The 27,987-nt window shown below is 32.3% G+C and overlaps 1 protein-coding gene across 6 annotated transcripts in view; it reads right to left on the reverse strand.

Annotated features, from left to right (window-relative positions):
* Window positions 1–27,987, reverse strand: part of Nmdar2 (NMDA receptor 2) — a 263,323-nt gene that overhangs the window by 60,398 nt on the left and 174,938 nt on the right. The window lies entirely within an intron of this gene.

Here is a 27,987-nt window from a genome sequence, read left to right on the forward strand (position 1 = left end):
TTGTAGATTAATTATGATATTATACTCCTGCGTTTTCTATATCTCTTCACTATCTCCAACCATTTCTTTCTTCGGCGTCCCTTTCCTGTCTTCCAACTTATCGTTCTAAAACTTTTGAGACATCTTTTTCCTCAACCATTTAACTTTTTGTGGTGGTATTTTTATTTATTTATTTATTTTTTTTTGTAATATTGGATATTTTGACCATGTTTGTACTTGTTGGTTTGTTCTTCTTCGGAAATCCCCATTCTCTCTTTTACCTCCCTCAAAGATATTTTGTAAGGCTTTTCTTTTCCATATTTCTAGTTATGCTTCTTTTTGCTTACTCAGAAGTAACTTATACCTACATTTCGTTGATGTATAGAAATCCTGGTATGTATAATTAATTGTTTTATATGTAGGTATATTCGTAACTTTATTTTGCTAGTTATTCTGTGGTATTTTGTTGTTGGTGGTCTTACTGCTCTGGTTTCTTTCAAAATTGTTTCGTCTATTTCTGTTCCTTCCTGTACCTTGCTCGTTAACGTAACTTCAAGGTAATCAAATTCATCTATTTTTTCGATGTTCTATTCTTTTTTTACATACTGTCAGCTTGATACGCTCATTTTCTTCAGGTACTTCTGCATCTTGTTTTTTGTTCTTTTACTACACATAAGAACATAATTTTTTGCTACTTGTGAAAACGTCTCAATGTTCTTTCTCCGATACTGATAAACTGGGTTTGCGATGCATTGCTGTCTATGATGATCAATTACACCAGTCGTCTAGATATTACTTTTTCTTACAGTAGCATCTAACACTAGGTTAAGCAGATCCATTTTCTTGCTCCTGCATCTTTTTATTACAAAATTTTGTTTTTTTCCAACAATCTAGATGTCTAGGGCGAAAACTCAACACGGATTCATACATCACAAGTGCAGGAGTATTTTATTATGTAAAATTAAAAAAAATATATAGTAAATTTTGGTGATGACGTATTGCCAATATTCCCGCATTGAAGGTGGTTAGTCAAATTTTGGTTAGCATTTTACCATCTACATTCCTAATATACATACAAAATTTGACAACAATCGATCCAATAGTTTCGGGGATTATGTAATAAAAATTGATTTAGACAGACAGACAGACAGATCGACAAACAGACAGACAACAGGGAGACGGAGACCACTTTTTCATAATCTAGAAGTCATGAAACGTCGAGAAAACATGAAAGTGGCGTTAGCTTACGCCCATGAAGTAATAATATCATTAATAACACAATTTTAATCTTAAAATAATCGATATATACATTTTTCTGATATGAATTTACAACATGTAACAAGAAGGAAGTATTGATGTAATCGAGTCCCTCAACTGACTCTCTACTTTTACGTTTTCTCGACGGTTTATGATCCCCGTTTCTGGCTGTCTGTATGTCTGTCTGTCTTTCGGCCGTCTGTCCGGATTTTTATTAGACAGATAATCTCCGAAACTACTGGACCGATTGTTGTCAAATTTTATATGTGTATTATGAGTAGCATGTGGATGATAAAATGTTAATCAAAACTTTGTCTAATCATTCCCACCAATAACGTGATGACGTCACTTCAAAATTGTACATAGTAAATTGGTTTTAAATTGTATACAATAACGTAGTCCTACACATGTAGTTTATGACTCCGTGTTGAGTTTTTACCAGAAACGTCCACATTTTTGGAAAAAAAATTCAAAATTATAAAACAACATTTTGCAATTAAATTTTGAATCTGCAAAACCGAATGCTTTGAAATCTTGCAGATGTTTTAAAATTATAATAAGCATGATACATTTTTAATTAAAATATATTTGCTTATCCCTTACAAAAAATTTATGATGTCAGCTCAAAATTTAACCGAATAGATCCTATCTAAAATGTCCAAAATTTCTCTATAAAGCGTAGACTCATTGTATTTTGGATTGGTAATATGTAAATATCACTACATCCGTATTTTATTCATATTTTTAGATCAGGCTTTAAAATGTTTTAAAGTCATCATAAGCATGGTAAATTTTCTATCAAAATGTATTTGCTCATCCCCATCAAGCAATTGATGAAGTCACCTCAAAATTTTACGAAATAAATCCTATCGTAAATGTGCTTTTGCTCATATTTTTATGATACTTGTAATTTATCATTGCAGTAATATTTTTTAGATGTGCTTATACAGAGTGTCTCAAAAAAATAACTGACTGAGTCAATTTATTTTATTGATAAAATCAGGATTTGCAAAACCAAATGCTTTGAAATCTTGCAGACGTTTTAAGCATGGTAAATAGTTAATCAAAATATGTTTGTTTAATCCCTCCAAAAAAATGATGACGCCATCTCAAAATTTTGCCGAGTAAATTCTACTCAAAATGTGCAAAATATGATGAGTTTTTACTTACTTTATCATTGCAGTTATATTTTTAGATTTACTTACAGGATGACTCAAAAAATTAATGCATGAGTTAATTTATTTTATTGATTGAATCAGGAACTCCATTTTCCCAGAAAATTTTGGGAATACAATATTGTTATTTTTAGTATTACACTGCACCAATTTAAGCTGATATACGTATCCTTGTAAACTCAATCCGAAAATGATTGATATGTTTCATTGTACTTTAGATGTGAGGGAAGTTCAGCCGAAACAATTTTGACCAATTTTTAGATACGTGTTAATCACACAGGTTTGCGATGAAAAACCTGTCTTAAAACAAGCTATCGAATCTGACATATTTGTGGATGCTAATTATCGTAAAAATAGTTAAATAATTCCAACGCGTTCAGTTTTCCAAAAAAAAAAAAAAAAATCAAAACCAAAAATTCCAGGTTTTCGCTTTGTAAAAAATACAATAGTAAGCTTTCAGCGGTTTGAAATGGAGTAATATATTTAAAGTGCATTGCATTATGATTGTCAGATGTTTGAACAAGTCAAAAATGAAGAAGTAGTTCAAATTGAAATCATAATGATGAGCGCCACAAAAAGTTCAGGAGAAAAAGTTTAAACTTTTGAAGAGAAATGACAACGATTTCGCAAAGACTTTTATTTTAATAAATGGTTAAAAGTATTTTTGTTAACATATAAAAAATGTATATACAAAATAAGTAACTATTTTTTCTTTAAAATTGTGGATTTCTGAAATTTTAGCTTTTCGTACATTTTTCCAAATTAACCTTACGTGATAGCAAAAAATGAAATTCAAATTTGTAATTAGGAATACAACAAATATACAAAACGGTTGTTAAAATAAAATCTATTTTATCTTTAGTTGACACAAGCGGTTTTTAGTAAACCAGACTTATCAGTATCACCCAGATAGTTGAGACTCTACATGCGATTAAAGATGCAGTGTTACATTGTTAAAAAAATAAGTGAACAACTAGTTACATGATCTACTAATAAAGTGCGGTGCTCAGATGCAATGGAATATCGTATCGAGGACGCATTTATACATGATAGCTTCTAAAATAAGATTTATTGGAAAATTGCTGAAAAGATGGATGTTGTTCAGTGGGCTGATAAAATTTTATCCCTGTGAGTTGATGTGTAAAACAGTTGCAGATAACAGAAACATTTTTACTTCACCAACAATTGATGAAGAGTTTGATTTTAGACAGTGTTTCCTTATAATATCTGATATGATTTTTAATAACTATGCTAAAACTTTAATTATCACACAGTCTTGCGCATTATGGCTTGAAACTACCCAATATTTTATTCAGAATTTCCTACGAAGATAATTATACATACAGGAATTCCTTTTATCCTTTATTCTGTCTGTTATTTGACTTATACAATAACCAAATAACGAGTGGTCATTGATTAAATTGCAGATGTCAAAAACTCATATTATTAAAATACGTACAAATAATGTTATGCATTTGCAGTTTAATCAAACACACAAGTATTTACATGGCCGCCCCTAATCTGAAAACTTTTTGAGCACTCGTTGTATGTAAAGCTAATTCGACTATGACTATGCATCGGAATTCATACGAGATATGTAAATTCTCGCATTTGTTTTTTTTTTTGTCTTGAATGACAATTTTGTTGAAAAAAGAGGATTAGCATCATAGGGAGTGATTTATGGAAATCAAGGTGGAAATATATGATCGTGCCATGACTACGACGAGTACTTTAAAAGTTGAACATTATGATATTCAAATTAGGACATTTGGGTATTATAAAGTAAAGAATCTCGTAAGAGATATCTATTTAATTATTTTAATTTTACAATTATGTCATTGAATTAACTATCAAGAGAATGTGTTTGTTATAACTTATTATTGTTATACGAAAGAATATTATTGTTATACGAAAGAGTATTGTTGCTATCAAAATCGGTCGTATTCTAAGTGTGGTGCAAATTTTCTTCAAAAATCAGGTTTTTAGGTACAGGGGGTATAAGCTCATTTTTGTTAAAGCAATTAAATAAATTTTGAGCAGAGTAGAAACATCAATTAAGTAATAGTGTTATAAATCTTGGGGAAACCAAATCTAAAAACTAATCTTTTCATCACTTATTCAATTGTTTTAAGAACAATACCAGAACTATTGCAGGGCGAGAACGAAGTTTACCGTGATTGCAAGTATAGTTTCCCCAGTTCTAATTTGGTTTTATGATGTGCAAAAGTTAACTTTCTTAACAACAGATTACTACTGCCGGTAATGGGACAGTCATAAATAAAGATGTAATCATTATCCAGTATAATGGTAACGGTATGGTTATATCCTTATTTATGACTGTCTATTGTTATGGAAGTTAATTTTTACACAATGGGGTACTATCATAAAACCGAATTAGAACTGGGGAAATTATATCTAATTAGACTCAAAGGGTAAACCGAAATGTTTCCATATTTATTGCTTCGTCACGAAACGAATCAAAACCAATTTTTACGTTTAAAAATAATTTCGTTGTTCAAATATAATATAGCGTCTTTTAGGTTATTGATACCATTAGTACGAGTATAATTAGCTGAGGCTACTTCAGTTTCGTTATGTCATTAGGTGGATCCTTGGTGCAACAAATTTGAAAATTGTAAATAATATATAATTGTAATTAACATAGCTTTTATCTATCTTTATTTAATAGTAAATTACTGTCACACATCAATAAGCAGTCATTATAAGATTCTATTGTGCAATAAATTTTGAGATCACTTGCAAACATATTAGATTTGTTGGTGAATAAAAAACGGTTTGTTTTACTTAATTGTTTAAACAGGTTTTTGGTTTTAATTATTTCTTTTACTTATCTTTTTCATATGTTCGATATGACTGTTGGTTTTTTTTAATATGAGCAGAAATTACCATGTTATGGACTTAAAAATTTTCTTTATTTAACTTATCATTTTCATGTTCATCAGTTAAGTGTACCGACAATAAATTAAAAATTGCTAAAAAATTCCACAAAGCCTAATCATTTCTTCAGTATTTTTAATAGATCACTGTCCATGAAATCCTTTGCATTGCATATTGTCTGAGTTTCCTACTTTTTTATTTCTAGTTCCTTTCATAACATTACATTCAACATCTGCTTGAACAAGATCATTAGAATCTCTGGAAAATATGAACGCATACGTAAACTAACTGATAATACCTATAAGTATCGTCCTTTGAAATCAGCAAAATTGACTTGGCATTTGCAATTTTATTTTAACGGCAGCTCAACATCAGCAACAGGAATACAATCAGTTTCGGTGAAGGACCCTCACTTTGGTATTTGCTTCTTTCCTGCTGTCGTTTACCTTTTGTACGTTCAAAGTTTCGATATTCCTAATACAGTTTTTAAATTCAGAATAAAAAAATGGTATTTATAATCATTACCTCTGGAAATTTTGTGAGGTTGCTTGTACTTTCAGTATATTCAATCTATAAAATTAGATGCTCTTTCAAGTAAAATTACCCAAGATTTAGTTTTAAAAAATGATTGTATTTTTTAAACACCAAAACACTTGTGCACTCAAATGGACGATTCGATTGTTTATCCGCCAAATATGCAATTATTTGGCGATAGAGAGCGCTGATGTCAAATGTGCACACGCCTTATCGGCCAAATTAATCGAATAAATTTATTTTTTATAAATTTCTGACACGGCAGCATAAAACATAAATGTAAAACCGTATCATAAAATATATCAACAACATTATTTGTTTTAGATAATATATATAGTTATAATCGCTGTATTCAAAATTTTGAGGTTATGAGAGTATGTTGTTGAAATGTCCGTTGTCGTTCAAGTAGTTCAATTTAAACTCAAAGATGGCGCTTCCGCAAATTGTAAAATTTTTGAGATTTTTAAGGAAGCTCTGACGATAAATAACAAATATTTGCTTATTTACCGAAAAAAGAATATTTTAACTGCTAATTGAACAAAAACTGTGTTTAATACAAAAAAATTGATCGAGGGTCATTTCGACAGAACTTTTCTGGGCCCTGAGGTACAATAAAACATATCCAGCTTTCAACTCTTTAAAAAATTATTAAAATTGGTTTTGCGTATTTTATTTTTACGAAAACTCCTATAAGTTTATATAAATATGTTTGTCAATTTTTAAAGCAAATGAAAAGAAGCGTACTACGCCAATGTTTCAAATGAGTTTTTCCTTTACAAAATTTTGTGATGTCATCATTTTTGCAAAGACATGTATCAATTTGGATAGGTACACTGTACTACTAATAATAACAGTTTCGCATTTAAAAAGTTTCGAGAAAATTGAATGAGCCGTTCCAGATTGAATCCATAAAGCAGATTGACTCATTCATTATTTTTTTTTGAGTCATCTTGTATAAGCAGTTCAACGAAATTTCAATACAATGATAAATCACAAGTATAGATACATCATATTTTGTACATTTTAGGTAGGATTTATTCGGCAAAATTTTCAGATGACATAATCAATTTTTTGTAGGGGATAAACAGACATATTTTGATTAAAAATTGACCACGCTTACGATACCTTTAAAACGTCTGCAACATTTCAAAGCATTCGGTTTTGCAGTTCTTGCTTTAATAAATAAAATAAATTCACATATTCATTTTTTTAGTCACCCTGAATAAGCAATTCTAACAAATATGAATGGAATGATAAATCACAAATATAGACTCATCATATATTGCACATTTTAGGTAAGATTTATTTGGCAAAATTTTGAGATGACGTCATCAGTTTTTAAGGGTATCCTACAGGGATAAATTTTGATTAACGATTTACTATGTTTCAGATAATCTTAAAGGGTTTGCAAGGTTTTAGAGCATTCCGTTTTGCAATGTCAAAGTTGAATTTTAAAGGGTAAAAAGTCAACACAGATTCGCTTAGCGTGCGGGTGTCGTGAGTTTTGTTCTCTCTATATTTTACAAAAGAACTAGAATATAATCATTAAAAAAGTTCCGCTTATCAAGATGTCAAGTAATACTAGCAAGTAAATGTGGAAATAATTGTCTCGACAGTAATAAAATTCTCTGTGATCTGTGCCATCTCCCTATTCACTTCAATTGTGCTGGTATATCCAAAACCGACAAATCACACCTTCTTAGTAAAAATAGGAAAGTTTTTTTTTTTGTGAAAATTGTGACATTTTAAAGCTCATTGGTCAATTAAAAGCAGAAATTGCGACTCTGAAAGCCGAATTAACTACAAACAACAAAAAGAGTGGACATGTACAAGTAATCCCCATCACAAACCCAACTCATTAATGAACTGGAAGATAGGCAGCGACGGTCAGATAATCTTATAATTAATAGTTTACCAGAGTCAGTCAGGCGACTCCAGAATTGCGTTAAGATTATGATATGACAAAACTGAAAGAAGAAAATGATCATCCGTTTCTTACAAATAATATTACAAAATGCATAACTCTCGAAAATTCAGTTCAAGTATAGTGTTAAATATATTTACAACTTTCGGAAGGCGAATTTTATTGAACTGTATAGTTCCTTACTTCATCGTGATTGGTCGTCACTTTTTAACACTTTGTCTGGAAATATAAGGAGACAATTAGGAGCATTAAACACAAGAATGAAATTTGGAAAATGTACATATAACGGTGCAAATTGGAGATGTATCTTGAAAAGCTGTGGTTGTTACGCAAAAAAAAATTAAAAACGAAGTAAAGAAAGGATATAAAAAGTATATTATATACACGCAAGAAAATTTGTTAAGGGATCCATCAAAATTCTGTACTTTCATAAACACTAAACGTAACATGGCAAACATTCCGGGTAACATGGATTTCAACGGAACAGAATAGAATACGGCCGACAAAATAGTTCTGCGTCCCACTTTAGCAGTGTTTTTGAGAACCGCAGCTGTGACATAGAAAAAGGCTGTGTTGTATTAATAAATAATAAATTAATTAATACATTTTATTTCCAACATGTTCTGTACCCACTTACAGGAAATAAAATAAATTGTATTCTGTGATAATGACACAAGTGAAAACAATAATATGAGAGGTGATATTGTGGGTGGTAATATAAACGTGTTACATAACTTTGTTGTAAACTCTAAAAAAAGGATGTTAAGAAACTTAAAATTAATTTTACTGCTGGACCAGATGGGATCCCATCTTTATTGGCAAAGATTGTATACACGTTTTAGCGGATCCATTCTGTCATATATTTAATTTAATCTTAAGTTCAGCGGTAGTCCTTGATATATTGAAAACAGCTAACTCCAGTGTTCACAACTGGTGTAAGGAATTCCGATTTGTCCAATTTTGAAAAACAAAATTTAATCCATTTTAGCCGATCATTTATAAGTATAATCACATTGCTCCTTATATTAGTGACCATCAACATGGGTTTGTTCGTAGATCAATTGTAACCAATTTCTGTAAATTTACACGCTGCTTGCTTAATGGATTCGAACGTGCGTATCAAGTACTTAGATGTTTAAACTAACACAATACGTTCTATATGTGACAATCGTATTACTTTATTTCAATCCATTTTGTGTAATAGAGCTCAATATGTTGAATATGCAGGTTGTCAATCAAACATATTCTTTACACCAAGTGGAGTCATTCAAGGAAACAATCTTGAGCCAGTATTATTCATTTATTTTTAATTACGCCCTTAATCTATTTCAGTGTCCAGTTTTTGTATACGCAAATGATCTAAAAATTCTTAAATCAATATTGTCTCCATCATTGTGAAGATAACACAATTGTACAAAATAATGCCAATAATTTCTGCAACACCTGGTGTCGTAAAAATAAACAAAAAGTTAATAAAAAGAAATGGAAATGAATAACTTTAATAAGAAAAACGCACAATATTTCATATAAAATGAATATACTATCAATAATAAAGTTATCGACAGAGTATATGAAATTAAGGATTTAGGTAAGTATAATTTTAGATCAATCGTTAACGTTTGTGACATATATTAACTGTTTATGCGCACAAGCAATTAAATCTTGTGGCTTTATAAAGAGAAATACAACAGAATTTAGAAATGTCTCTTGTTTATTGTCCTTATATTACTCTTTAGTAAGATCAAAGCTTGAATATGCGAGTGCGGTGTGGCGTCCTTTCTATGTGGAACATACAGTTTAAATGTTGAACGTGTTCAGTTTAAGTACTCGCAATATTTGTATTATACAGAAAATGGATCATATCCGCAAAAAACAGTTTCTAGGCGAGAATTGTAAAAACATTTCAATATTCAGTCTTCAAAGAATAGAAGAAAATTTGCATGTAATGTCTTTATTTTCAAAGTGATCCACAATATGGTGCATAGTAGTATTGGCGAATTTGAATTTTAATATATCTGGGTCATGTAATAAGCACCCGTTGGTGTTTGAACTACCGCCGTCGCGTAATTATCATTTTTATTCTCCGTTGTTAAATGTGTGCTAAATGCAGTGAGATATCTGGAAATGTCGATATTTTTATTTTTGGAACGAAGTTCCTTACGGCAGGCTTGGAGGAGATAGGAATTTTGCTGCACGACCGAACTGAAACAAATGTGATTCTAAAACCGTAAGAAAAACTCCGCGGAAAAAAATCCGTGGAATAAAACCGTTAAATGAGACGTGCGCAGGCGCGACCAGAGGTGGTGCGAGCCGCACTTCAGACGGCGGCCGCCTTACAAGTGTAGGTAAGCAGAGAAAAAATGTTGTGCCCCGGTGGGATTCGAACCCACGTCTCTTTGCTCTCCGGGCAGGTATGCTGACCACTACACCACGAGACTACTTATTTATTCTCTGCTTACCGACGTGTTATTGTGCCGCCACACAAGGTTGAAGGTCCGCACACGTGCATCTGCCTTACAAAGACACCGCCAACACGTGGAGACCGCACCGACAAAATATAAAAAATGTCCTAAACTCTCATCCCTTCTCTCTCTATTACCACTCTACCCCGCCAATGCATAGTATATACTCATGAATTCATGGACAAGCACGTGGCGAATACGCACATTATAGATACATTTTACTCGTGAGTAACCACGTTTATTTTCATATAATTTCAAATCGTCAAAACAATAATAAATATAGTAACAATGGCAAAGCAGAGTATCAAAAATCGTATCGGGAACGCGAAAAAGCTAAAAAAAAATGAAAATAAGCAAGAAAGGTACGATATAAAGCAAAGATATCCTCTAAACTAGTGACAATATTTAAAAAGTTTATTGATTATTTTTTTAAATACTTAAAACAAATTCTCCCTTCAATTCCAAACATTTAAATATATATATATATATATATATATACTAGCTGACCCGGCCACGCGTTGCTGTGGCTAAAGTTTTTGTTATATTACATTATAGTAAACAATCTAAGAGGAACAATAAGAGAACATCAGTCACGGAGTCCACTATGCTTTTTCACACAGATGGTATTTGTAAAAAAATATGGTGATCTCCTTATTTGACTTTCTACTACTATAACCCTTTAGTACAATGAAATTATTTACGAACAAAGACGAAAATGTTGATGTTGGTATACAAATTCACTGGATTGAGATTTGAAGGGGAAGTACGTTGAACACAATATTTCGTTCACTACAAAATAAATTTAATTAATTTTATAGCGTCAACAACACGTGGTAATTATGCTGTTAAAATGTAGCTTATATGACACGTTCGTAGATTTACCATAGCAGCGCCATCTATTGATTACTTACTCAACCCAGTCGAAAGGTATCGACATCTGTTAGAATCATTTGGAGTTAACAGATAATTGTGACTGTCAAATAATAACAGACACGTTCACTACAAAATAAATTTAATTAATTTTATAGCGTCAACAACACGTGGTAATTATGCTGTTAAAATGTAGCTTATATGACACGTTCGTAGATTTACCATAGCAGCGCCATCTATTGATTACTTACTCAACCCAGTCGAAAGGTATCGACATCTGTTAGAATCATTTGGAGTTAACAGATAATTGTGACTGTCAAATAATAACAGACAAATAATTAGCAATAAATTAAAATTGCGACTATAATTTGAGATTTAAACTATCCTATCTCTCAAGTTGGATCGAACTGCACATGGTGTGCGAATTTTATTATAATCGGTTAAGTGGTTTAGGAGTCCATTGAGGACAAACATTGTGACACGAGATTTATATATATTAAGATATATATTTTGATAATTCTACCTATTTTACGTAATTTATTATTTCCTAAAATACTGAATTTCCTAAATATTTTCCTGTACTTAAATAAAAACTAATCAGCAAAATTTAAGAGAAAAATCAAGAAAACCTACATAAAATTGAGCACGGTTTTTTTTTGCAAATTGTGTCGATTCTACATTAGCCGAAGGAACTTCATTCCTACCTGGTGTCCCACGACACCACATTTCTTTTTTTAATTTTTACATGTTTTACATTAATGTTAAAAAAGCTATTGAAAATAGTACTTTGTAGCATATTCTTCCCACAAGTAGTAATACTTGTTCGTAATAATATCTGTATACCATTATGTCTTGTAACGAACGCCTCAAAATATTAATTAAAGGAGAAGAAAGTTGAAAAAACATGGCATTCAAATTTATTCAACAACAGGCCATAATCAATTTTGTCAAATGTCTTCGAAAAATCAGCATGAATGACATCAACCTGACGATTATTACTTATCTAACTTATCACACAAACACTGCGTTACTGACGGGAATATTAAATTTGTTTCTGTGATATAAAACTGTGTTGATTAATGGATATCATTTGCGAAATTAGACTCGAAAAACTAGTAGGTATATAAAATACCTTCCAATATCAAAATTACAGAGAATTGTTACAGGTCTATAATTCACGATGTTGGGTTTATTACCCTTTTTATATACAGGGGAAATCTTAAGGATTTTCCATTTTGTAGGAAATACACCAGTCTTGGGTATTAGATTAAAAAGAATGGACAATGTTTTTACAAATAATAATGCATTAGCACATTGCCCCAAGAGCTGGAATTTGATCTGCCCGACTTACTAAAGTAGGCTCTAATTCTTAATAGAATTAAAGATGTCGTTATCGCTAACAAAAAAAAATAAATATTGGGAATATTTTTATTTAAATTAGAATACGCTGAATCTGATCAAAAATTACTCTTTGTAAAAGACTGTGCAACATAATGGGCAAAACAATCAACAATACTTCATGGATCCGATAAAGGACTATGACATACTAGCTGGAATAAATGAAGAAGTAGAACTACAGTACATGATGTGAAAAGTAATCTGACCCTGGTACAATGTCATTTTAGCGAAGGAATCGGTTCGGGTGGCCAAGCCCAGATTAGAAAATCTTGCAAGGACGAAACTGTCTATGTAGTGTAGACGGTAATCTGCTGCACAGAGCTTTTCAAAACATTTTGGAATATACAAGCAAGGTTGAACTGAATTTGGACAAGTGGTTCAAGTGCATTGGGCGATTTGGACGGTAAAACATTTAAAGACACTTGAAGATCCTAAGTCGTGAGATTAGCAAGTTATAGTCGATAAATCCCTTTTCATAACGTCTGGCGGCAGAATTTGAGCCAATGCTGATTTATGAAAATTGAAGGTTCCGCAGGTAGAGTTGCTGATTTTGTTGAGCTTCTGGATGAATCGAATGACGTCGACAAACATTAGGAGAATAGGGCTCAACGACGGAATGGCAACAAAAAACATTCCTATTGTTCGAGTATGCATTCGTATTGTTTTCAACGGAGTCGAGTGGAGAGCATTGCTTGCAGGACAACTTCGCGGTCACCAGGAAAAGAGTGATAAACAAAGATGTTAGAGAATCCACAGACTAACAATTTTTTTCGTTTTTATTTTTAGAAATCACGGTTAGTTGGAGCCCTTCCTCCTCCACTCCCATACGGCCACAAATTTTAGGGGAAATTGGGGGGACAAGCGTTAACTTGTAATGTTCTCCGGTGAAAGATTAACTAATTTTTTGCAACAGCATCCGTAAGATTCCCTGAAAAGTAGGAGGGTATAATTCCATTGCTGCTTTTGGAGAAGCATGTGGGATTCCTGGTCAACTTCAGTAGGTATTACATTTTGAGCGAAAATAAAAAGCGCATACCGATAAATTTTGTTCTTCCAACCAGTTACTATATTTGTTGGGTTAAAGTGAAAGCACTACGTTTTTGTGCCTCCCCTGGAGTTGACATAGGCAGTGGCTGTGGTATAATCGAATTACTTTACCATTTTTACCTCAAACAATGTGGCTTGAAATTCTACAAAGTTTCTATGCTGTTGATCGGCAGTAATTGTTCACAACACTTGAGATTTCTGGCATCGGTGAAAAAACTTTTGAGTAAAACTTTATCAGGTCCGGCAACTGCAGATAAAACTTGGTGTTATCGCTTGACCAGCCGAGGTTTGTTTTATTCCAACTGGGAGATGCATATGCATATTAAAGTTGCGTGAACCTGTCTGAGTTAAAGACATGTTCAAATAATGTACTATTTAGAGTATGTATGACTAGGGATAACACTGAAACAACTAACATAAATGTTATGGTAGATACTGAAAACGCTAAAATGTGCATCTTTCATGTCCAAAGTAATAGTCATGTTCCATTCCCTTGTCAGAAAGGAAGTTTTCTCAAGATATCAATTTTAAAATGAAATGTAATCCGTTTTTTCCCATTTGGTTTATTCAATGGGCTCACAAGGTGCGATGATCTTTGTTGTTTGGATATTAGGATGCTATATTCAACCAGTTACGATCGGCCGAGGATAACATCGGCGAAAAGGGTGGAATTTGTTCATGTAGGGTCTGCAGAATCATAATTTCTTAGTGATCACTTGCAATTTTCCCATTTTTTTGAAAAAAAAAAGCGTTCAACCGACCATCTACGGGTAGTCAACCCAATAGCCAATAGGTTGCCTACCTGTTTTAACGTGTTCGAGTCGGACATGATAGTACTCTCGGTAAGGACGGGACTTATACCCCCTAAAATGGATGCCCCGCGACACGTTAGCCAGACGTTGCTCGTTCAAAAGGAAACACTACAAAGGACAAATCTGTTAGCCGGCTTGCGAGTACCCTGACTGAATAATTTGCGGAATGAGGGTACCTTAGGTGGTTGTCGAATGGTACTGGCTTTCTTAATTATCGTGTCCATATCTATGGCGGAGCCTAGAAGGTACACCAGTTCTAGGTCAGTTTTTGTGCCTTTGTGATCGCTTGCGAAAGCGAGGACAGAATCCCCGACTTTTGAAAGACTGATATATCATGAAAAATATTCGCAAGTAACTAGCCTTTCGATTAATGAATTCTGCGAAATGGATTCGGTAAGAATGAAATTGTTCAGAACGGCAGATAATGCGAATAAGGCTACATCTAAATCTAGTTGCTTTTAAAGAGAATCAGTTCAATGTCAATTATTATGTATATTCTTTTAATTTAATTATGATTTAATTATTATTGATCTGTCAAGGTCATGAAATCTCGGGAAAATATGGAAGCAACCGTTCTCCGGATGAACCCCGTTACAATATTTGCTTACCTTACGCTGGGAAAGTGCATAGAAAGTTATTCTTTTGTAATATCGAAAATACAAAAGTTATCCTGTTTCAAAATTTTGCTTCTCCTATTGTCATGGTTTCTACTCATAACTTTTTTATTACGCTGAGCAAAAAGTTATTAGCGAAAGTTCTTCACAAAATTTTTGTAAATACGGAGATAAATAAAAAAACTAAATAAATAATTTTAAGAAGACAGTGGAATGACAATATTCCCAAATACTGACGGACGATTCCCCCAGGAAATTGAAAGATAAAACGACTGCCTACCCAAAATGCACAGATGTCTATTTTTTAACGCCGGATTGACTGGACTTATTTTGTTTTCGATAATTAAATACTGATCTGAAAAAGCAAAACATGTCTCAAAATGCGACCTCTCTGCTATTTTGATAGATAAACTGACTCTAACTTCTTTATGTGAATGAATTAATCGCTATTTATTTGCCAGCTGTGTAAGCGAACTTATTGGATCAGGAAAATCGATAGGCCAAAAAGCTTCATGCATCTGTATGCTAAGGGTAAACTCACAACAGTTTTGTTGCTTTTCTTTGTTTGGTAACCATGCACCATTTTAATCTTTGCCACTGGGAAGAGAAATGGTTACGAATCGCTAAGACTTTAAAAGTCCCTTAGCAGCGGCAAAATTGTAGTATCTTCGAAAGTTTGTGTAGGCTGAGGTGTCCTCTTCACTTTGATCGGGAGCGCCGATTTCTAGGAGGTTGTGGGTATGTAGTATATTGAAAATTGAAAAGCCTGGACGATACCAAATAACTGCAGAATATCATTAGCATTACACATCAAAAGATTGCAAACGGTAAAATATTGAGCAGTGGAGAAGACATTAATTCGAGTCGGTCACCAGGAACGGGCCATGGCGTGAAAACTGGCCTGTATTATAACAAGGAGACACATAATCGGATGGGGCTATTATTTTCATGATGTTGAGAAAAGTTTATGGGTTCAAATGCTAGCGAACCTGGATCTGAGCACCAGGATATTAATTACGATGCATACTAAGTAACGATCAATTAGGCACTAGACGTGCTGGGGTAGCAATGAGAGGTACTCGAGATCAAAATGAGTGTGTGTAATTTATAATTAAAATGTGAATTCCATAATGCGAGATTAATTTAAAATTTTGTTCGACACGATATGTACCAATGTGATATCTAAAATAATATCTAAATTATCAAATATTATTATTTACTTCTAAAATTTACAACAAAATCTTTCTAATAATGAAAGTATTTATTTTGGTGGATTATTCTTTCAAAGTCTTTTACAAATAGTAAGTTTTCCCTCCTCCTAAATAACTCAAAGTATATAAATACACAAACACGTCATTACAGTAATAGTTATTGTGATCCATAAAACAGCTAGTTAGTACTAAAAAAAATAAGCTAAATATTTGGTTATTCTAAAAAAAAGAGTTTTTTGTTTATTCAAATCATGTGGACTAATTCAGTTAAGTATTGTCATATTTAGTTAGCGAAAAAACTAGTGAAGCGATGCAAATTGGTGATCAGAAATTGTTATAATCAACTCATTCTTGTAAATATAAACGTGTCTCCTTACCTTCAGTACTATAGATAATTCTGGTGCCTGCCTGAAACAACATTTTCCTAAAAATTCAATTTACCGTGCCCCCATTGACAACGCGAACGAATTAAGGCGAAGGATTATTATAGGAACAAGTCTCGAAATCAACGCAAATCCAGATATGCTGCAAAATGTAATTCAAACAGTTTAAGGAAGAAATCAAATGTGTTTGGAACAGTATTTTTAACATGTTTATAGCATGTTAATAAAATAAATGTTCTCAAAATTAACGTGTTTATTACGTTGTAAATCATTTATAAACAAAAACATTAACATTCACAAAAAAAGTTCAAAATCGATTTTTCCGAGTAGAAGCATTTACGACAGATTATCGCTTCTATGGATGTCACAGGAAAAAAAGAAACATTTCAAAAGCCTACGTTCATATCCGTCACTTTTTTGTTTACATTTGTCATTTTCTTTTACATGTCAGTACGAGTTTATCAAAGAGATTAATTTACAATAACGACTCGATTACAATAATTTCCAATCATCATCATTTATATTTTTAGATATAGTTACATCTAATACGTAAAACTTATGTGCCCGGAAACTAAATCCATCAATTCGATTCGCTTCTGTTAATTCTCTTATTGATATAAATGAGATCATAAACGAGATTAATGTTTAGTAAAGCTCTGCTACCATCATGTTTATGACTTACTTACAAACTTTACGAACTTAATTCCCAGGTTTTGTCCGTTTGTGATATTCTGTAATTCACATGGAATGTCAATTATACCAAGAGAACTCCAGTAAAGTTTTTTTGTAATAATAGTGTTAATTATTATATTATGGATTGGCAAAGTGTCAGTTCATCTAGAAAATTATCACAGGCTTTGACCGACACTTTGACCGACGATGATGAGATTTGAATTTTCGAAAAATATATAAGTTCCAGGAAAGGAGATGAAGTAAGTGATTTTTCGAATAACAATTACATTTCCTTATAAAACAATCGTTCACGCCAATATTGGTATTTTATCTGAATAAGATGCAGTTTAGTAATTTCCAAAGTATGTATGTAAGTAATCTTAGAAGTCAAGCTCACTTCGTATGGACCACAAGTGGATATTGAATTTCTAAATTTAATCATATAAGGTACTTAATTTTCAAAAAAGGAAAATTTCGAGAATTAATTCAATTTATAAACATAGTCGTTCATATTTTCAGAATTTAAGTTACAGTTGTATAAGAAGTTAGAACTCCGATTTAAAATGCTGATAATTCAAAGTATTTTAATATTTTAAGTTAGAATTTAATATGCTTGAAACACAGCTTAAATTTCCTATATTGCGGCCGATTTCCATCAGTTTCAATAAGAAAAAAAATGGCAAGTTTAGATTTTTTGGCACACTAAGAACCTTAAAATCCCATTTAGCCAGGTGTAGTGACTCTGATAAGAATATATGATAAATGTAAAATTATTACGTTCCATAAATGCAAGAATCCGATAAGCGCCCGATATTGTTTATGTGATAACGAGATACTGAGAGTTGAAACGGTAAAGGATCTTGGTGTACTGTTTGACAAATCTTATACGTTCGAGTACCACATCGAAAGAATTCTCAATAACGGTATGAGAATGTGTGGATTTGTTAACCGTCAATGCAAAGATTTTAAAAATATACCGGTCGTAATTAAGTTGTACTGTGCATTTGTGAGATCGTCACTCGAATATTGCAGTCCTGTGTGGGATCTTTATTATTCGTGTTCAAATGTACGGCTAGAGAGAGTGCAAAGGAATCCACAGTCCTTTTACTAGAGTGGCACGTGCTTTAAATTCTTTACCATCTGTCATCGACATCTTTAATATTTCATTAAATAGGCTTAAACGGGAGCTTATGTATTAAGTTAGGTTAAGTAATAATAAGAGTGTGCATTTTTAGTTAAATATTTTTTCTAGATACTTGTACGTTATGTATGTAGAGTAGATAGTTATTTTCAGTTGGACGTTTGTTAGATGTTGTGTTTCTCAAATTTCTAAAATTGCCTGTATGGTGTAAACTGTTTTTGGCAATAAACTCAACTAAACAACTAAACTAAACATTAAAAGTTTGCAAAAAGAGAAGACAAACGAGACAAGTTCAATCAGTTTCATTTGCCTCTGCAGGATGAGAGAAAGTTTCAAAAAACTTGGAATGATTTTCATTTTTGGACTGAGCCATTATTGGTCATTACAGATAAGATAAATTATATTATTAATCTTATAAACAAAGGAATAAGCTTTCAACGTTTTACCATTGTGATTTTGGAAACTGAAAAATGGAAGAGGTCCGTTAAGTGTAAAAAAACGGCGTTGTTGAGCGTAAACCGTCGTGAACTCGTGAAACAAATTCTAAGTCTCCTAGTTTTCAATTTTATATTTTCTGGACGCTGTATTTTATTTTTTTCACTAGCAGCCATGAAGCATGCAAATGTCGACTCATTTAGAGGTAGCAAATTCAACTTTTGCGACCACCGGTTCAAAAAGAAAAATTGAGGTTATGTACGCAATGTTTGATGTGATTATTTCTTAAGAAATGAACAAATGTGTGCTACAAACATTACTTGAGTATACGCATGCTAGTTGGTAGACGGTAGAAGATAAAATGATTAATTCAGCGACAAGTATAAACGGTTTTCTTTGTGTTGAAGATTTAGATTAAGTTTGATTAGAAATCAAAACAAAATCATGTTGCGTCAAAAAATTGAACGTTTATACTTTCAGTTTATTGTCTTATGGTTTCTACTAGTGAAAAAAATAGTATATTAACCACGGTTGCAAAGCCACTTCTAGACCTCGCGCTTCAGAGCCCTCGACGCTGCGCGTCTCGGGTTCTAATTTGCGCTCGGTCTAGAATGCTTGGCTCTGCAACCTTGGCTAATAATATACTATTTCAGGTTTGAAGTGAGAAAAATTAGAAATTATTTTATGTACCTGTTATACATACTAAATATCAAATTAACAAATTTTGTAATTGTTTGACGCTGCTCATTCGTGTGCATTAGATGTGGAACGAAATAATAACTTACAACTCTAGCATTTTTAATGTGTTGTGCTAACTGATAAATATCTAATAAATAATATCTTTATTTCCAGCAGGATATATATACACGCAATTACAGGAAATTAATTAATACAAATGGAAATATTACAATACATTTAAATAAACTATCAAAAATCAAAAAGTTAACTACCAAAACCATTATTATACAATGATTTATACGATTAAAGAATTCATATTCAAATCACACTAAACAGCAATTTTATTAAACAGTTCACACATAGGATTCACAAAAGACTTCACTAGCAAATTAGTCTTATATGCTTGACAGTAGAATACAAATAAAATATATAAATTTGGGCGAGGTATAAGACAATTTAATTTTCCTAGAACTGTACTGTGTAGGAGATAATTACAATCTACATTACTACGAAATGTTATTGAACAAAAAAATTGGTCTAAAGAGTTTAGACAGTACTTCCCTCGCTGTCGGAAACTTGACGACTGCATGCCTATTGTGTTTTTTCTCATTACATTTTTGTAGTGGGAATTTAAAAAAAAATTGCGATGACGTCATCAACATTTTTGCAAGGACACGTATATCAGTTTGGGATAGATGTAGTGTAATACTAAGAATAAAATTATTATATTCTCAAATTTTCAGGAAAATGAATTGGGTCGTTTTGAATATTGATTTGTAATAATCAATAAAATAACGAAACAATTTACTCACGTATACGTATCCCAGGCAGCTGAAAATCGTGTATGTATAAACATTCTTAATTTAAGATGACAGGCGTAACAGCATACTTGACAGTCAAACAGAGAAACTGTAAACAAAACGACCATCGGTTTTATTGCTTCGACTTCCGCTTATTATATAAAACATTGGGTTTTATTTTAATTCTTGACGGTGAAATTCACAATTGGTTGATTATAAACATGTCTATTTCACATTCGCGGAACCAAGTGAACGCATAAAACAAATGCAGGTCTGTAATGTTAAAGTCGATGTAAATAAGCATGCTACCCTTATGTTTCAACCGAGTTTTTCCTTTAACAAATTTTTTGTCTACCAAATTGGGTTGGTTGGGGTGTAATACTAATAATAAGTGTTGCCTTTAATTTAATCAATAAAATAAATTGACTTCATTAATTTTTTTGAACCACCTCTTAAGAAAATCTAAAAAATATGAATGGAATGATAAATCACAAGTACAAACTCATCATATTTTTTGCATTTTAGATAGGATTTATTCAGCAAAATTTAAGGGTGACGTCATCAATTTTTTTAGGAGGGATGAACAAATACATTTTGAACAAAAGTTTACCATGCTTATAATAACTTTAGAATATTCCCAAGATTTCAAAGCATTTGGTTTTGTAATTCCTGATTAAATCGATAAAATAAATTCACGCCTTCATTAATTTTTTTGAGTCACCCTGCATATGCAAATCCAAAAATATGAATGGAATGATAAATCACAAGTACAGACTCATCATATTTTGTACATTTTAGATACGATTTATTCGGCAAACTTTTGAGCTGACGTCATCAGTTTTTTGTAGAAGATAACCAAATATATTTTGACTAAAAATTTATTATGCTCTTTATAACCTTAAAACATCTGCAAGATTTCAAAGCATTCGGTTTTGTAGTTCCTGATTAAATCAATAAAATAAATTTACGCATTCATTAATTTTTTTGAGTCACCCTGTATATGCAAATCGAAAAAATTTGAATGGAATGACAAATTACAAGAAGAGACTCACCATATTTTGTACATTTTAGATAGGATTTATTCAGCAAAATTTTGTGGTGACGTCATAAATTTTTTAGGGGGGACGACCAAATACGTTTTGATCAAAAATTTACCATGCTTATGATAATTTTAAAATATCTTCAAGATTTCGAAGCATTCGGTTTTGTAGTTCCTGAGTAAATCAGTAAAATAAATTTACGCTTTCATTTATTTTCTTGAATCACCCCGTATATGCAAATCCAAAATATCTGCACTTACCTGGCAACAATTATTGTAACTTGGTCCAATTTTTAAAATTTGGAGATATATATCCTCAATGACACTCACTCTTCAACAGTTTTTTTCGAATTGGCTTCGCATTTCGCAATCGCAACTGTTTCGTCTCGCCACCCAAACAAGTGATTCCCCCCGCGCCCCTCGTCGTTACCAACTTCCGCTTTTTGCTATGGCTGGGAGTTTGTTTATATAAACTATGTCTCAACGTGCGATAAAGAAATGACACGGTCAGTGGCGTAACTGAAGCAAATGCATATGTACTTTTTCTCTGCTTCTCTCGATGTATAAACATTAACAGTCGAAGTTAATCATGTATTGACAATATATGAAATGATTAAGATTGTAAAAAAAATTAGAGTTTTAAAATCACTTGAGAAGTGGTCGCATATTAACTTATCCAGAGATCGTACTCCAATGCAGATTAATGTGTTTAAAGCTGTTAAATGTGATTTGGAAAAGCGAGTAGCTAATGGGGAAAATAATTTGAAAATACGTTATCGTAATGGTATCCCTAGTATTGTCACCTTGGAAAACTAGTTACGTCCAACAGAAGTATTACATCTTACTCCTATAATTTATATTATCAAAACGCTAGAAGTCTTTTGTCTAAAACTCAGTCGTTCTATGTTAGTGTCTGTGACTTTTCATTTGATATTATAGTTATCAGTGAGACTTGGTTGAATAATTCTATTTTAAGTTCTGAACTGTTTCCTCCTCACTATAACGTTGTTCGTCGTGACCGCATATTTTCACTGCTTGGTCGATCCAGAGGGGGTGGCGTTCTGGTTGCTTTTTCTAATACATTTAAATATGTTGTTATCGATACTAATAACCTCATTGAATTAGTTCCGCTAATTGATATTATAATATGTAACTGTTTTATTGGCTCCTCCAATTTCCTTTTAGTTGCTTTGTACGTTCCTCCTGATATATCATTAGAGGATTTTGAATTGTTTTTTAACGCTCTCGAAATGATTTTAATTAATCATCGGGTGGTTTTGGTTGGGGATATCAATGTTCCTCAATTTTCAAATGTTAATGTTACGAACTGTCGTAAATCGAGAATTGTCAAGGATTTATGTAGTGTCGTGCAGGTTACACAAGTTAATTCTGTTAAAAACAGCAATGGTAGATTGCTTGATTTAGTTCTCTCTAGCCACGACACTAATGCAGTAGTGTTCCAGTGTTTACCTGCGTTAGTACGTGAAGATCCTCATCATCCGGCTCTTCATATACATTTTTCAATCATGTCAGCTGATTTTTCACCTTTTCCTGTATCAACAAATAGACGTTATAACTTTCGACGTGCCAACCTTGTTCGTTTATATAAGGATATTTTTGAATCGGATTGGTCGTTCCTTGATAATCTGGAAGATATTAACTTTGCAGTTGAACAATTTTATTCTCATTTGTACAACTTAATGAATGTTTCTGTGCCCTTTGTTGGTGTTTATTCATCTAAATTTCCTCCTTGGGTATCCTCTAACATTCAACAATATATTAAACTAAAAGCCTATTACAGGAAGAAATGGATAAAAACAAAAGATTGTCGACACTACAATGAACTCAAACGATTAAGATCTCTTGTAAAAAGTCTTTTAACAAACTCTTATAATGAATATCTCGATCGTATGCAAAAGGAAATTAAGTCTAATCCTGCTTCTTTATGGAAATTCTTACATTCCAAGAACGGTACTTCTAGGATTCCTAGTCAGTTATCTGATGATGATGGAACGCTTTATTCAGACCCCAAGGAAATAGTTGATGCATTTGCTAGAACGTTTGCTAGTGTATTTAGTAAAAGTAACAATACCTCCCTTGCTGGGCAGTTGACGTCTGCTTTGAATAACAATTGTTTCTCAATTTCATCTGTAACTCCTGAGATGTTGTCAGCTGTAATGGCGAAACTACCCAATAAGCATACTAGTGGAGATGATTTGATTCCCAGTTTTCTGATACGGGATTGCAGAACTGTGCTTGCTAAACCTTTGTCTGTACTAATAAACCTTGCGCTTAAGACTAGTACTTTTCCGAATCGCTGGAAAACGGCTAGAATTAGTCCAGTTTTTAAAAAAGGTGATTCTTCATTTCTAGGAAACTATAGACCTATATCTATATTAAGTAATTTTGGAAAAATTTTTGAGATTGTACTCTATGATGTTATTTATGATAACACTCGTTCATTTATTAGTACGGGGCAACATGGCTTTAGAACTGGAAGATCTACAGTGACGAATCTTGCTGTTCTGCAACAGGATCTTAGCGAATCACTTGATAAACGGGAGCAGGTTGATGTAATTTACACGGATTTTTCCCGTGCTTTTGATGTTATTCCACATGACATTCTTTTACTGAAACTGGATAGATATGGAATTTCATCAACTCTACTGAAGCTAATTGAATCCTATCTGACCAATCGCACCAACTATGTTTTTTATAATGGTTTCTCATCTTTTCCCTTCACCTCGACTTCTGGGGTTCCACAAGGTTCTCATCTTGGACCCCTGTTTTTTAATTTGTTTGTTAATGACTTGCTTGAATCTTTAAACTGCTGTTTCTTAGCATATGCTGATGATCTGAAAATTTATTCCATAATAACAAGTCTTTATGATGCTGAGCTTTTACAAGGTGAACTTACGAAAATCGTTGAGTGGTGCTATCTACATAGACTTATTATTAATAGTACTAAATGTTGCTACATTTCATTTTGTCGAAAACTTCATATCATTGATTTTTCTTATTCAATAGGAGGTACACTGTTAGAACGTAAAACATCAATTAAAGATCTTGGAGTTACTTTTGATAGCTGTTTGACTTTTGATATTCATGTTACCAATATTTGCAATGCTGCAAATAAATCTTTGGGGTTTGTCATGAGAACGTCAAAATTTTTCAACAATATAGATGTGATTAAATCCCTCTTTTTTGCATATGTTCTACCTAAATTAGAGTATGCGTCATTAGTATGGTATCCCATATACATGTGTCAGCACATGCTTCTTGACAAAGTATACAGGAAATTTCTGAAGTTTCTTTCATTCAAAATTAGTGGTAAGTATCCGGCCAGAGGTGTTGAGATGGAAAGTCTTCTCCTACGACACAAGGTGTCCTCTTTGTCGATTCGAAGGGATCTACATGCGGCTAACTTCTTGTGTAAGCTTATTCATAACAAAATTGATTGTCCTGATTTATTATCACAGGTTAGATTTAATGTTCCTCGACCAGCATCGAGATATATCAACACCTTTCACATCTCCGCTGCTCGAACTAATCTCCTTCGTCGTTCGCCAATTACCACGATGTGTCGATGTGCTGACCGATATGTGGCTGATATTTTTTATTTAAATTAGTTATACTCGGAATTATGTTTATATTATTATTATTATTTTTTTATTAATATTATTATTCTGGTATATATTATAATATGTACATATTTATTTAGATTTGTCCTATTATTAGGGAAACCTGTTGGACAATAAAACTATTAATATTATTATTATTACTATTATTATTAAAGAGATATTCTTCCGATGACAAAAAAAAATTTCAACATTTGCTATTTATGGTGCTTATTCACGAACACACAATAACAAATAAATAAATATTATAACATTATTGTTGTGAAAATCGGAAGTGCTGTTCTTGATTTGATGGGCGAAAAAAGTTGGAAGTGCCGGGATCTGTTACCGGAACTTCTAATTGCACTGCACACTCCACCTCCACTAAACCACAGGCCACAGTTGCTTATGTTAAAACTCATCATATTTTGCACATTTTGAGTTAAACTTTTTTGGCAAAAATTGTAGATGACGTCATGAATTTTTTCGGGGGAATAAACAGATATATTTTCATTAACAATTTACCATGCTCACAATCAATTTTAACCATCTGCAAGATTTCAAAATATTCAGTTTAGCAATTCTTGATTTATTCACTAAAATAAAGTGACTGATTCATTTCTTTTTTGGAGTCAGCCTGTATAAGCAAGTTAAAAAATTTGAATGCAATGATTAGTTACAAGTGTAGTCAGATCATATACTTTATTCAGTAAAATTGTGAGAAGACGTAATGAATTTTTTTTGGGGTTGATAAAGAGATACATTTTGATTAAACAGTTACCATGCTTACAATAACTTCAAAACGTCAAGATTTCTAAGTATTCAGTTTTGCAAAATCAATTCACTCCGTCATTAATTTTTTTCAGACACCCTGTATAAGCAAATATCAAAAATTTTACAAGTATAGTCAGATCATATACTTTATTCAGCAAAATTCTGAGAAGACGTAATGAATTTTTTTTGGGGTTGATGAAGAGATACATTTTGATTAAACAGTTACCATGCTTACAATAACTTCAAAACGTCAAGATTTCTAAGTATTCAGTTTTGCAAAATCAATTCACTCCGTCATTAATTTTTTTCAGACACCCTGTATAAGCAAATATTAAAAATTTTAAAAGTATAGTCAGATCATATACTTTATTCAGCAAAATTGTGAGAAGACGTAATGAATTTTTTTTGGGGTTGATAAAGAGATACATTTTGATTAAACAGTTACCACGCTTACAATAACTTCAAAACGTCAAGATTTCTAAGTATTCAGTTTTGCAAAATCAATTCACTCCGTCATTAATTTTTTTCAGACACCCTGTATAAGCAAATATTAAAAATTTTAATGCAGTGATAAATCACAAGTATGGACTCATCATACTTTACACATTGAATGGCATTTTTTCAGCAAAATTTTGGGGTGACGTCATAAATTTTTTAGGGGGGACGACCAAATACATTTTGATCAAACATTTACCATGCTTATGATAATTTTAAAATATCTTCAAGATTTCGAAGCATTCGGTTTTGTAGTTCCTGAGTAAATCAGTAAAATAAATTTACGCTTTCATTTATTTTCTTGAATCACCCTGTATATGCAAATCCAAAAAATATGAATGGAGTGATAGATCACAAGTACAGACTGATCATATTTTGTGCATTTTAGATATGATTTATTCGGCAAATTTTCGAGCTGACGTCATCAAGTTTTTGGAGGGGATAAGCAAATATATTTTGACTAAACATTTATTATGCTCTTTATAACCTTAAAACATCTGCAAGATGTCAGAGCATTCCGTTTTGTAGTTCCTGATTAAATCAATAAAATATATTTTCGCATTCATTAATTTTTTTGAGTCACTCTGTATATGCAAATCCAAAAAATATGAATGGAGTGATAAATGACAAGTACAGGCTCATCATATTTTGTACATTTTAGATATGATTTATTCGGCAAACTTTCGAGCTGATGTCATCAAGTTTTTGGAGGGGATAAGCAAATATATTTTGACTAAACATTTATTATGCTCTTTATAACCTTAAAACATCTGCAAGATGTCAGAGCATTCCGTTTTGTAGTTCCTGATTAAATCAATAAAATATATTTGCGCATTCATTATTTTTTTTGAGTCACTCTGTATATGCAAATCCAAAAAATATGAATGGAGTGATAAATGACAAGTACAGGCTCATCATATTTTGTACATTTTAGATATGATTTATTCGGCAAACTTTCGAGCTGACGTCATCAAGTTTTTGGAGGGGATAAGCAAATATATTTTAACTAAACATTTATTATGCTCTTTATGACCTTAAAATATCTGCAAGATTTCAGAGCATTCGGTTTTGTAGTTCCTGATTAAATCAGTAAAATATATTTACGCATTCATTAATTTTTTTGAGTCACCCTGTATATGCAAATCCAAAAAATATGAATGGAGTGATAGATCACAAGTACAGACTCATCATATTTTGTACATTTTAGATATGATTTATTCCACAAACTTTTGAGCTGACGTCATCAAGTTTTTGGAGGGGATAAGCAAATATTTTTTGACTAAAGATTTATGATGCTCTTTATAGCCTTAAAACATCTGCAACATTTCAAAGCATTCTGGTTAGCAGATTAAAAATTAAATTTCAAAATGTTGTTTTATAATTTTGATTTTTTTTCCAAAAATCTGGACGTTTCGGGTGAAAAGTCGATTCAGAGTTGTAAACTACTGTGTAGGACTATGTTATTTTATACAATTGAAAACCCATTTACTATGTACAATTTTGAAGTGACGTCATCGCTTTAGTGGTGGGGATGATTCGACAAATTTTGGTTAGCGTTTTACCATCTACAAGATATTCTTAATATAAGTACAAAATTTTACAACAATCGGTCGAGTACTTTCGGAGATTATCTGTCTAATAAAAATCCGGGACAACAGACGGACAGACGGACAGACGGACAGACGGACGGACAGACGGACAGACGGACAGACAGACGGAAATGGGAGACCTATTTCTTCGTCTTCTAGGGGTCATGAAAGATCGAGAAAACG

This window comes from Zophobas morio, unplaced genomic scaffold (assembly GCF_036711695.1).
Source record: "Zophobas morio isolate AGI-343-1 ecotype UQ-CSIRO unplaced genomic scaffold, CSIRO_AGI_Zmor_V1 ptg000024l, whole genome shotgun sequence".
NCBI lineage: Eukaryota > Metazoa > Arthropoda > Insecta > Coleoptera > Tenebrionidae > Zophobas > Zophobas morio.